Consider the following 13,479-nt stretch of genomic DNA (forward strand, 5'->3'; position numbering starts at 1 on the left):
ATGCAATTAACTTTATTATACTATATATTCAATTAACCAATTATTTGTTCAAGCTCTAAAACAGACCAGAAAATATTTGGGTTGCAGGGTTATATAACAAAGAAAAGCAGGAAATCCTTTCATTTTAGAGGCCTGAATTAATGATTATTTGTCATTACTTTATAATTTCTTTCCAAATTTTCAGATCTAGTTGTGGTACAAAAATATCAATTATACTACCACCTACCAAGTTATGCAGAGAAATTCTAGGCATTGTAGATACGCTCTCTTTCAGGAAAACAAACAAACAAAACTTTTCTCTAGGAAGTATTTGATGAAGGAATAGCAAATTTTAATTTTATATGATTGTCTATAATGGTTAAGAGCAGCTAACTAGGGCAACAGTGCAGCAGGCCTCTAAATCCCAGGGATTACTGGCACAGTGAGAACCTGCCAGGTGCCCACAATGCCTGCTAGTTGACATAAGTAATAGGATATAAGCTTCTACAAAGTAAATGTGAAACCTAAGCTCGGCTAGCCCAGAGCTGGCTACTTTTGTTCTCACACATTCACACTATTTTTGGCTAAATGATGGGTGGAAGATTAGTCTTCTTTCAAAACAACTTGATGAATATACTAAACAGGTCAGTGAGGAAACCACATCGAACAAAACTAGCTTGCTAGTCATACAGCATGACGTAAAGGACCAGGACACAGCTGGAAACAATTAAAACTAATTGTGGACAGCAGTTAGACAGCTTTAGGAACGTGGTTTGGAAAAACAAAGGTTGGATATATTTAATCTTCATGAAATTATTCTTTTTTTTCCCTCTTTAGATTTGCTGCCTCAAATAGAGGAAGTCAAGTATCTCAGGGTTCTTGTTTACAAATAGCAGAGAAGTAAAGTAAGAGGTTAACACGTGGATTGGTCTAGCATTTACAGTGCTATAGATGCACCAGTTTGCTTTATTGAAGGCCAATCTGAATGCAAAGCTATTCACTGACTTGTCAATCTGCATTACTTCCCTCACAAACTGTGGGTTATGACTAAAAGAATGAGACTGCAGATTCAAACAGCAGAAATAAATTGTGTCTGTTCCCGCCTCCTGAATCTCCTTAGTGATAGGATGAGGACCTCAGTCATTCGGGAGGGCCTCCTGGAGGCCTCTGAGGTGAGGCATTGCAAACATGTCCAACCCAGGTCAAAATAAAGAAACAGTCTCTTGGCTAGCTTGAGAATGTCTCAGTTATCAACCAGAAAAGTTGGACGCCAAGGCTGAGAGAAGTCTGGACATCGTTTCTTAAGCAGTGATTATACCCTGTTGTGGATACGGACCCAGGTAGCTGGAGACAACATGGATGTATTTAAATGAATTAATTTCAGTTGCAGTTCTTTGAAATCCACCTGAAGGGAACACAAGCTGCCAGTGCATTACAACAAAGACATGGATGTAACGTTTTTATTAACAGTGGTAATTAAAAACAAATCTGTCAAACATTCAGAGCAGTACTGTTGGCAATGTTGCCTCACAATAATATTATTTTAGTATAAAGATTGACAGCTATTGTGATGTGACAAGTGAGTCCACATTCTGAAGTCTCCCCGCTTCTTGTGGCTGCAGCGATGCTAGGTTGTTGTTTTTTTTAGCTGTAATTTCCTTTATTTGGACAAGCACATGGAGTGGTTATTCATCAGCCAACACTACTTGGCTTGATTAGCTATCTAGTAATTGGTGAGCTAAGTACAAGACACCTATTGGTTTCATCTCCCTGTGTTAAGACACATGCCAATCAAAGCAACTGTTAAGTCAATAATCCAGGTGGAGTTGGATGAGTTTTAAAATAAAAATTAATAAGATAATAAGAAAAATCACCCTCATCTAAGTAGTTAAAAATTGGGAAACTATACACCAATAGTAAAAGAATTCTTTGACTTTGATTTTTAATGCTGAGTCTATAGCCCCTTTTCCATTCGCCCCTACTCAGATCGTCTGGTTTTCAATTACAATCGAATACCACCTAATGTGTGTGGTCGTCATTATAGCAATACACCTGAGTGTTCCGTGACATAATTAGCTACAACAAAGGTCGACGTCAAGGTGATGATAAACCTGCTACTGTGGCTTTTCGTCAGACTTATTTTCGTGAAAGAGATGCTCTCATGATTCATCTAGTGACACCACTAACCAGCCAATCAGTCCCACGGAGTCTGCCGTCACATTTCAGTACCTGCTCAGATCACTTTGGAATCATGGCCAAGCAGGTACTATTTTTGTATTATGTACCAGGTACAATAAAGTAATTGAAAACCCTGATAAATATGGCGAACTGCGGCAAGTCGATCCATGTCGGCACTAATGGAAAAGGGGGCTTATGTTGACTGACCCCCTTTTGGAGTCAGCCTAAAGTCTATATGCCACTTCGCACTTCAGCTCTAGATGTTGCCCAGGACAGTGTCATAAGATATGCTTAAAGGAAGTGAAACTCTTAAGATTAACAAAAAAGCAGTGATAGTGGGAAAAAAATGAAGAAACAAAATGCTGATTCAAATAAAAAAATTTGTCAATTAACTTCATACTATCGAGATTACCCTACAATCACAATGGTATTAATCTGAGCCTAGTATAAGGAATGTGGTTCTATTATCTTTCACTTTAAAAAAAAAAAAAAGAAAAAAAAAGTGAATAGCTTCGTCACACAATCTAGCACAGTTAAAATCATTTAGCCAGCTTAAAATTGGTGACACACTACATTTTTCAGCCAATGTCAGTAAATGCCATCTTATTTGGCAGGCCCATCATTCTATACCAGTGTTCAGTAGTTGTGTTTTTGTTATGTTTTTTTCTTGTTTTTTTTTTTTTTAGGGCTGTGAACAACAAAAGTAACAACACATTAAATGAGTGCTGTAAGTCAGACTCAATTCAACCCAAACAACAAAGTGACATTATTAGAGAGTGTTCATGGTCTACATTTCCTTCCTGGCAACAAAACTCTGCAGGCAGAGGATATCCCAAGAGAAGCAGACACGGCATCAATATTAATGAGGCCTATTGGCTTCTTAGGGTAGCTCTGTTGGCTGACAGCCTCCTGTTGCAGGGCACAGTGTGTTAGAGATTGCACCCAAACAAACACGTGTGATAAGAGCGTCCCTCCGGATGCACTGGAGTTCTGCCAGCCCACTTTAGTGTCCTTCCTCCAGCAGGAGCCGCTTAGGGCTAATGTTAGCCCTACTTCCCCACTCGCCGTACATGTCAGCTGCTCAACTTCAACAGGAAGGGGGTTTAGGTTTCCTGGAGCAAGCTCCTTGTCGCCAGTAACAAAAACTTCAAGCCAAGTATGCCACTGGGCATGTAGTAAAGTCATGGTACCTGTCTTTACAACCTGCTGGCCAAACAACTGCTTACAAAGGACTACCTTAAAAATGAGGTAGTATAATAGCAACAAATCCTTGAAATACTGATAATAATTCAGAAATGCCACAACTACTTAAATAATACTGTCTGGGCTACACTTGTATTGTAACAGATATTCATACTGATCAGCTCTACTTGACTATTGGCAGGGGTCTGCATTTTATTTTATTCAAATTTCTCTATAGGTTTTACAACATTAAAACACCCTTGTGTTAATTAATGCAACCTTCAGAGTTCATAACAGCAGTTACTTTTGGATACTCTGCCATATTTGTGTCACTGTTACTTCAAAGCTAGGTGGCTTAATAGCTGTAGATGGGGCAGCTGTTACCCATGTTGACAGCTCCTTATCCATCTGCCACTGGGAGGCAAACACAAGCCCTCTGATGCTCTAGCCACAGGCCCGACATTAGCTCTCTCATGAAGTCTATTTCGGCCTTCATGGGCAAAACAGCTGCCCTGAAAGTCCACACTGCCCCGTTTTTAGACACTCCAAAAGGTTCAGCGCAAAGTAAAAAAATGTCCTCCTCTACATCTGTTGCCAATGAAGCAAAGGAATGCATTTCCCCAAGAACACTCTTAATGTGGGTTCATACGAGTATAGAAAAATGGGCCAGAAAAACTGATATGCTGCAAAACATCTCCACAAAATGTAATGTAAACATGAAAAGTGCATGTTTAAAAAATGATGCACTAATTGAAATGGAAGGCAAAGTTTACACTGTGTGTTTTACTGAAGACATTCCAAAGAGCAGATAAGTCACAGTGAAGTCTGAGAATCGGCAGACAGGTCGAGGAGGTCAGTCCGAATGACAGGACAAGTGCCGTGAGCAACTGTGTGATAGGGGCTGAGCCAGGCTCCTCTTGCCCACAGAGCACAAGGAGAGTATTGTGGCAGCCCTGGTGTCCTCATACCAGCACACAGAAAAAACACACACATGCACACTTGCACATGCAGCTGCATGACTTTGTAAGAGGAAGAGAAAAATAAAGGTCTTGGCTACAATTTAATATTAATATTAATAACAACTTTTTCCCCCCATCAATATAGTCTGTTTCTTCTTCGTCTTCTTCTTTCTTTTTAATCCTGGCCCTGTTTTTTTAGGCATTGCGGGTTTTGATTGTTGTGGTTTTGTTCCCATAACTAATTCTGTTTTGGTCCCGTTTTTGGCTTGAAACTAAAAATAAATTTGATTTTATAATCAGGTATTACAAAAGACTGTTTCTAAACACTTTTCCAGTTCTGCTAAATTGTATTTTTTGGCAGAATTTGCACTTTATAAAGCAGTAGTGAAACCTTTCCTACTGCTTAAGTACCACTGTTATGAGTTTGCTCAGACATATCAGTCAAGAGGCTGATACAGCTGGCTGGATAATATTAGACTAACCTGTAGTGTCCTAACACACACACTGTAAGTAGCTTATGGCTCCAATAAAAATAGTGAACAGGCTGCACTCACAAAGGACACACTCACAGGCCTCATACGTCTGTGTTGCACAGACTTCAACATGTGCTTTTGACTTATATTAATACATTCCATCACCCTAAGAACAAACAAAAAGCATATGTCCCAAATTTATTAAAGTCTAACGGGGAATCAAGATGTCAGCTGACATGCATGCATGAATCTCATTTGATTAAATAAAAGTCCCATCTCATCTGATCTAATCTAAGCTTTTGCACAAAGCCTAAATACCTTTCAACAGTCAACATTAAGCAATCGGAATAAGCTCAAATACCCTCTTCAAATAACTCTGTACAATAGACCATGTTTACTGTGCCTAACCAGTGGGTTTCAATAAGTGAGAGCTGTGATGAAAGGCTCTGACGTCAGTTCCATTCATAAAAGGTTGGTGGCAACCTGTGGGGATGAAAATGCTTTCCTCAGCCTAAACTGAGCAGACTGTATACTGAGATTGCAGGTTGTGTTACATGCCAAGCATGAGAGTTGTATTTATAGCCAAAAAGAAAGATAGAATTTACCTTTCCCGTTTAGCCACAATGACAAAATATATAGAGGTGTCACAGAAGCCGTAAATCTAAATAGGGTAGTAAAAGAAAATCAAGCCAAGTATAGCACTATGCATGTTATCATTAATATAGCTGCACCAATCTAGCTTTTACCACTTCTTATTCGATCCCGAGACCATGGCTTAAGGCATCTTCTTATACCAAGTACTGATCTGACCCCACTGTTAAATAAATAAGCTATATAAATTTATTAAACTGGTACGCATCCCTTTTGTCAACAGCTAATTAGAGCTGGGCGATATGAGATTTTTTCATATCACGATATGTTTTTTTCATTTCAGGCGATAACGATATCTATCACGATATAAGCCAAATAACTATATTTGTAAGATTTAAATGTGCCGTTGCTCACAAGTAAAATGTGAAATAATCAGCAGCTTGTTTTTATTTAAATATTTATTTCCCATAATAAGTTCAACAGGGTAGATGTACTTAAGGAACATGAGACTTTTTCAGATAAATAAAGGCAAATATTGCAAACTACACAAAAGGCAGCCGCTAAAGCGTTTAAGTTTCAAAACAGAACAAACGAAACAGACTACTAAATTGTCAATTCCACTTAGAAACAAAATATTAATTCTAAAAATAAATCTTAGTTTGTTTTACAGAATAACAGACAAAACTGACTAACTTTTGTCAATATCAAATAAACTGAGAACTAAAAGGAAATTCTCAATCTCTCCTTGTTGTATAGCTTAGCTTTTCAAACAGTTTTAACAGTTACTTTAGTCCGACAAAAGCCGAATGACGAATTAGCGCTTCCAGTCAGAGAATGAGGCTACGTCCACGCGTACACGGGTATTTTTGAAAACGGAGATTTTCCGTTTTCGTTTTAAAAAAATAATCCTGTCCACACATAAAGGCAGAAATGAAGGAAAACGCTGCTATGAACATGCCAAAGCAGCAGGTGGCACTAGATTCCTAACCGTGCAGAAATGTTGGCCAATCAGAAGTCTAGAAGCCTCGGTGGGAAAAAGTAAACAAAGCTGCGGCATAGAAGCAGAACCGAATCGTGTGTGTGGAGGGACAGTAACTGTGTGTATATGTAAGCATTTAAACACTGCAGAGAGTAGAATTAACAGTAACAGTATTGTAGAAATTCATTTCACCGAAACAATAACGTGGCGCACAGTGTGACGCATGCACCAGTTTATTGTATTTCCAGACTTGCTTTCGGCACAATTTACAGTGCACGCTACTCTGTTTTTTGTCAGACTTGAAATAGCCGAAATACCTTCACACTACGGAACTTCTATGGCTCTTCCGTTCGACAATCTCTCCGGCATTGGAACCATCATCTGTTTTCTCTTCGGTCACGCTCGGTTGATTTTTCTAGTCGGCACACTCATTTCCTCCATTACCCGCTGGCTGCTTCCCAAACAAACACACGTGTGGCTTGGCACTTGTGCTGTACGTAACAAGTCACGCGACGTGACACTGCGGCTGTGATTGGTTCGGCTCTGCGCTACTTAGTTTGGATTGGCTGACCTTTTTTTTTTTAAGAGGACAAGAGCAGCGAGGTCTATCGCGATAGCTTAATTTCTCTATCGAGTAAAAGTTATATCGCGATACATATCGTTATCGTTCTATCGCCCAGCTCTACAGCTAATTAATTATCTTGAGTTGATTCAACTGCTATTAGCTTAAAGGTGGGATACAGACTGACAAACAATCATTCACAAACACAGTCAACTTTGAATCGCTAATTAAGCTAACCCATGCATTTCTTTGGACAGTGGGAGGAAGTGACTGAGTCAGCTGCTTTCACAGCTGTTTGCATTGTAATATCTGTTCTGAACTTAAAGTTTTTAGCTAAAAAAATACCATTGACATTATAATAAATTAAAAAATTAAACTAATGAAAACTAAAGTAAACAAAACAACAAATTAAATTTAAATTAACAAAAATCTGAAACTATTTAAAACAAAAGTGAATTTAAAAAGCCAAAATGAAATGGGAATAAAAACTCATTTTAAAGCTCAAAATTATAAAATATGCATGTTGATCGCAATTTGCATTTAAGTTACAGACTTTTGAAGACATTCAAAGACAAGATCTTGGCATCAAGGATGTGAAAAACAACCAAAATGCTGACGCTTTGCTGTCAGCAGCCGATTCACTGTTCCTGAAGCGTTGCGTAGCAAATACAAAACAAAGATTTGAAGTGAGCAAAGCAACCCCATAAATCAGTACAGATTTTATCATTCCTAATTCTCACACAGTTACAAAACTCAGTAAATGACAATCCTTTGCACAGAGGATAAAGAAAGGCTGTTTACTGACTGAGTGCTTCAAAACAATACAATACATTGGCAGGTATGGCACAGGGTGCAGACTATGAAACATTTAAACACTGGACAAATGTTTGATTCACTACTGAAATACCTTACAACAATCTATAAAATCTTTGCCATCTCCACTGCTTGATTTTTAGTAACTGATCCCAACGTCTAAGCTGCATATTTTCTGCAGGGATTAATAAAGAGAAGTTTCTCTATAGAGTTTCATGGTAGTCTTGTTTCATTTGATCATCTCTGGTGCATGAACAGTCATGCTTCTCACTGGGAACATTTGACTGAGGGGCAAATAGCTGACCACAAACTAAGGCTAAACTGGTTTCCCAGGAGACAAGGGTGAGATTTCAAGGAAGAAGCCCCCTCCCTCCCTCAATCCTTTGATTTTCTGAAAAATCGACAGTGCCCCTTATAATCTGGTGCACCTTATGTATGAATTCTGGTTGTGCTTACTTAGCTCAAACCAATTTTATGTGGTACATGGCGCTCAAAAATTTGTCAAAAAATGTTTTAGTAAGACTTTCGTAAGCTACGAAGGATGGACCGCTTGATGGACTGTCAGAGCATTACGGCTACTGTAGTCAGGAGCCTTGCAGAGTAATACGCACTGTATGCTTGTTAGCTGCTTGTTTAATTGAAAATACATTGATGGGGTTTTTTTTGCACTAATAAAGTTGTGGAGTTGTAAAGTATTTTGTCTCGCATCAATTATATCGTCAGTTATATTGTTATCCCAAATTTTCAAATATATATCATGATAAATATTTATGACCATATTGTCCTGCCCTACATGACACACTAGCAGACAGAGTTGAAACAGCCCATGTAAGAGAAAGAGGTAGACCCAAGCCCTCTGACACACATAAATACTGTTAGTTTTATTCATCCAAAGGAAAATACAAACACAAACCACACAAAGGAAAAAGATTAACAGAATAAAATGGGTTGCAGCTGAAAATTATTTAATATGATCAGAGACATGTGAAATGTAAATTGTCCAGTCTGTCCCAAATTTCACATGTTTGATTAAAGTCAAAGTCTAGAGACATCTATATGTCAAAATCATGTCACACTCACAGCATCAGCTAATGGCAACAGGGAATCAATTAGCACCTACCAAGGAACTTTTTACATGTATTAAACAAAAATTACCAGAAAAAAAGTAACCTTTAATTTATAGTTAATTTACTCAAGCTTAATTACATTTGTTTCAAATGCAGCCAAAAATAACAACAAAATACAAACATTTACATTAAAAAAGGCTCTTTACTTGAGATGATTCTTTGCCTTAGCTATATGTGAGCCAGATGTGGTCCCATGAGTAATCGCCATTAAAAGCTTGTTTTTGAGCTTAGAAAAGCCATTTTTCAGTAAGCAATAACTTTTCCCAGTTCCAGTATTTGAACTATCCAACTGAATGCAAGATTTAAATCCTACGTACAAAACGCAAACTCTAAACAGTGCAAATCATTGCAATGTATTTACATTTAACACAGACTCCCAACTTTCTGGAAGTTGTAGTTACTGGCTACATAACATCTTGCAAATCTTTCTGGTCTAAATGAAAATTTTTAAGTAAAACTAAATACACAAAATGAAGGAATTCCTGTTTATCACCTACTTCCCCCTCAGTGGAAATGTCTCTGTAAGACTCACCTACATAAATTTGACGTGGAACAATAATGACTATAAAACTCCTTTGTTTAAGGAAATATCATTCAGGCCCATGAAGTGCCTGCACTCCACCCGATGCAAGTGCAAACAGTAATCTTGTGACTGCTGACTTCCTCATACATGTATCCGGATTTAAAGTTAGACTGAGGAAAATGGCACTCCAGGTCATATATATCACATGTTGACAAATACTGGCAACAAATAATAGTATGAAAACAACTGGAGCCTCAGTGCTAGTCCACCAGCTACGGTGCCCATTCAGGCACAAAGGCTATCCAAAGGAATTGAGTTTAAAACAGACAGGAATTTTGCAGTGCAAAGCATGTATTTCCACAGAGACACAGCTGTGGCAGATGTCAACACAAAGGTTCAGGGTTGTTTTAATGACAGTTGTACATGCATGCAAAACTCCACAAAAGGAACGTACTGGCTTTACCATACATCTTCACTTTAACAAAAAATAAAAAACAACAACAACAAAAAACATTGAACACCAGTGACAAACACAGTCATCTGAGTGAAAACAACTTTCAATAAAAGTTTAAAAGATCACAGCCTTTTACAGGCATTTCTCAATGATAACATCTTTACTTTGGAAGGCAGCAAACCTAAACCACCTATTGGACAATATTAGATGAAATTGTGTGTTAGGGTCAACAAAGCCACTGAAAAACAGTGGTTTTATTAAACTTCAAGAAAATACGTTAATGAAGTTGATCTTCATGAATATTAATTATAATTCAACTGACATGAGCTGAACTAAACCAAACAGAGCTTAACAGGGAATCAACTGAGGCTCCTCAAAGGTGAAAGAAGAGCCTTAAAGTGGATTTTATACCAATTATCTTAATTTAAAAGCCCTTGGAAGGCAAAAATTGTAATTGAAATCAAATTAACTGCACACCCCTATTACCTAACAAGCAAGAAAATATGAATCATGCAATGACAACAATTTTATCAGTCTTCATCAGAGTGGCTGCTCATGGCAAACCTTGCACGTATGAATAGCCAATCAGCGCACAGACATCTCAAATCATAGGTGATATCCTATGCCAAGACACGATCAGACAGTAGGACAGCTTCTACTTTCACCACAAGCACATCCACACGATCTCAAACGACAGACATCTGGCTAGACTGTAGATGGCTACACCCCTCCAAAGAAGTGGGGCAACGTTATTTATTAATACAACTCCACTCATCTTCTCTGTACTGTAGAGACTATATAAAAACATCGACATCAATGTAGTTGTGCAAGTTTCTACTTTACTTATAGTACGATTATTTAAGGTCAATATATCGAAATTAATGTAAACCAAGAGGCGAGTATTAAAAGACCATAATAGCATGTCTGAGGATACGATATCAAGACCTCTACAGCATTACTGCTGCTCTGCTCTGTACGTGTTATTAAACACAGCAAGGCTACTCTAGGGCTATTATTACAACAGCTTGTTACTTAATCCTGAAACCCCAGCGGGGAAGAAAACCAACTAGCTAGCTAGTTTTGTAAGGGGGTTATTGTCAAACACGATCACTATTTAGCAGGAAGGTGTAACAGAATCCCCGCAAGCGCAGTTAGCCGGTTTCATCGAAACTCTGCGATGACATGGCCCAAGTCATGGGAACACTATGTCGCAGCTATTAATACGGCCTTTTAACGCCCTAAACGCGGTGTCGCCGGAAAGCCTTTCGCGGCATCAACACGCCAAACGCTGGATAAGCGAATGACGGGGAAATGCCACCCCCGGTGGGTACCCAGCACACTAGGTCCCTTGCTTTCCCCGGTCTTTGACACTCAGCCGCCTGCCACTTAGAACCAGACGCTCGCTTTCGTGTTAGCTAGCAAGCCGGAGCACAGAAAGGCACAGAAACAAGTATGTAGCCAGAGGAACCGTAAATAACGTCCGTGTCGCCAGCTTGTCTCTAACGTTAGCCTGCATTCCATCTTTGTGCGGCGGATGATCACCGACTGCAGCGCGTAACTTCAAACCGAGAACGCCCAGGTCCGTTATCGGACACGCAGTCAATCCAGGTTATTACAAAAGCTTAAGGCTTGTTACATCAATCTCGCACGTAAGAGTGTCAAGACGATGATCAAATCTGAAGCATCGTGCACAGATATAAACAAGGGGCAGTGTTAACAGAAACAAACGACAGCGTCAACCCACCTCTCCTCCTTCGCTAGCCGAGGCGGATGCGCTTTATCAGCACACATGAAATTGGGCTTGTGTACATACGAGCGTTCAGTTGCACAAATATGTCAAGTCCTTCTGGAGCCTTCACTGAAAACACTTGTCTTAGCGATTATGGGGTTGCATTATTTTGCTTAACACGACTTAGAAAAATAAGCACGTCAAATAAAGGTGCGTCCGATAATGGACACATCAGTACTAATCAAGCTAGCTACACAGCTAAGCGAGCTAGCGTTAGCAAACCAGCTAGCTCTCTGCGACACGACTGTAAGCGCTGCTAGAAAGCACCAGCTAACGTAAGCGGCCCGGTGCTGCTCCACCACAGACTCAAAACAGCCGGGACTACCGCGGCCAAGACAAAACAAGCTCCCGTGAAACACAAGAAAATTATTACAGTACGCGTTCAGTTAATCAAAGCATCGCTTACCAGCTCTAGGCATCCACCCTCTTGACAGCGAATTCCCTGTCTGTGTGACCACTATCAAAACCAAGTCAATAAACTCACACTTCCGCTGAGACTTTCACAATAAAACCGTCAATCAGCAATATTTTATCAGATACCGGTTGTTCAGTGATGACGCGACGACTCCTACTTCCGGGTCTAAAGTAGTCTGCGTTTAATATGGCTTTTGTGTTGTTAACATGTTTAATGTTATGTATTTTCTTCTGTTTGATCTCAAAAAGCTCCTAAAACAGTCAGTGATCACTGACCTCCCTCGGCTTTTATTACCGCTAATCATTTATTTAAGCTCAGTTTTTAAAACCTTAGGATGTAACTACAGCCCAGCCCATGCAGCAGTATATGAATGACTAACCTCGTATTGTGGATGGATTATCTCAGTTGTTCTCCTGGCTGAAGTTTGGTCCTTTTACAGCATCCTGCCATGCGATTACATTTGTTTCTGACCACTGAGAACACTCACGTTAACTTTTATCAGTGGAAAAAAAGTTAGCTTGTTTATATTATGCTAACACAGCTGTGTCGCTAGCGGTCACGTAGCACATCATTATATACCAGCTAGCCCAACTTCAGTAACCCTACAAACGTCACTGCTGTTTAGTTTTCTGTCTTCATTTATGCTGGAAGTGATAACAGAGATGTACGTTTTAATTTGTTTTCAAAACCCTGCAGTCAGGACATGCTATATTGTATTTAGATAGAAGCTAGCGAGCTAACTCCCTGCTAACTTCTAACTCCGTTAAATGTCATAAATTCCGTTTTCATGGATGCCTGGATGTTAAACTCAATTGTTACACCCGGTAGAGCAGAACGCTGATCATTTTATTAAAGATGAAAGACTTTAGACAGTTTTTCAACTCTCAATAATGCCATAGTGATCGTTTGATATATGGACCTGCAGCGGAGTTTAGACCCAGACACGGCTAGTGACGTCAGACTGAACAACCGGATATTTTGTCTTCCTACAACACCGCCTTAAATACCATTTAAAAATAATATAAGATTGCGTTACCATATTGTTTAATTTAGTTTCTAAACCTTACACTTCAATTTTGATTCTTGTAATATAACTCTAACTAATATAAATAATAACGATAACTATAAATAACATAAATATAACCAATATAGTCAAAGGCACGAAGTAAGAATAAACATGGAAAGCATCAAACATCATGATTGAAAAAGTAGGGAAACCTAGTTATTCAAATGAAAGGGAACCCAAATAGTGAGCTGAGAAAAAATCGCATTATATCTTTTGCTTGAAGTGTAGAACGGGTTTGTGACTACATGGAATGAAGATTAAGACGAAATAAAATCCAGCACAATTTAATGCTGCTTCTGGATAAGGTTTTCTCGCCCCCTAATGTTTGTTAGAGAATGTTACATCTTGTACTTCATGCTTAAATAAGAACACTTGGGGGCGCTAAGGTC

General features: G+C 38.9%; 1 protein-coding gene across 2 annotated transcripts in view; it reads right to left on the reverse strand.

Moving 5' to 3' along the window:
• The window catches only part of garre1 (granule associated Rac and RHOG effector 1), a 41,503-nt gene extending 29,400 nt beyond the window's left edge, over positions 1-12,103 (reverse strand). For both annotated transcript variants that reach the window (XM_085248932.1, XM_085248855.1), the window contains exon 1: positions 12,016-12,103. The gene's annotated coding sequence lies outside the window, so the exon portion shown is untranslated. The remainder of the gene's footprint in view (positions 1-12,015) is intronic.
• Positions 12,104-13,479: the final 1,376 nt, after the last annotated feature.

Source organism: Mchenga conophoros, linkage group LG1 (genome assembly GCF_057382185.1).
Source record: "Mchenga conophoros isolate Kocher_MC1m ecotype Shallow Benthic linkage group LG1, M_conophoros_male_GT1.1, whole genome shotgun sequence".
NCBI lineage: Eukaryota > Metazoa > Chordata > Actinopteri > Cichliformes > Cichlidae > Mchenga > Mchenga conophoros.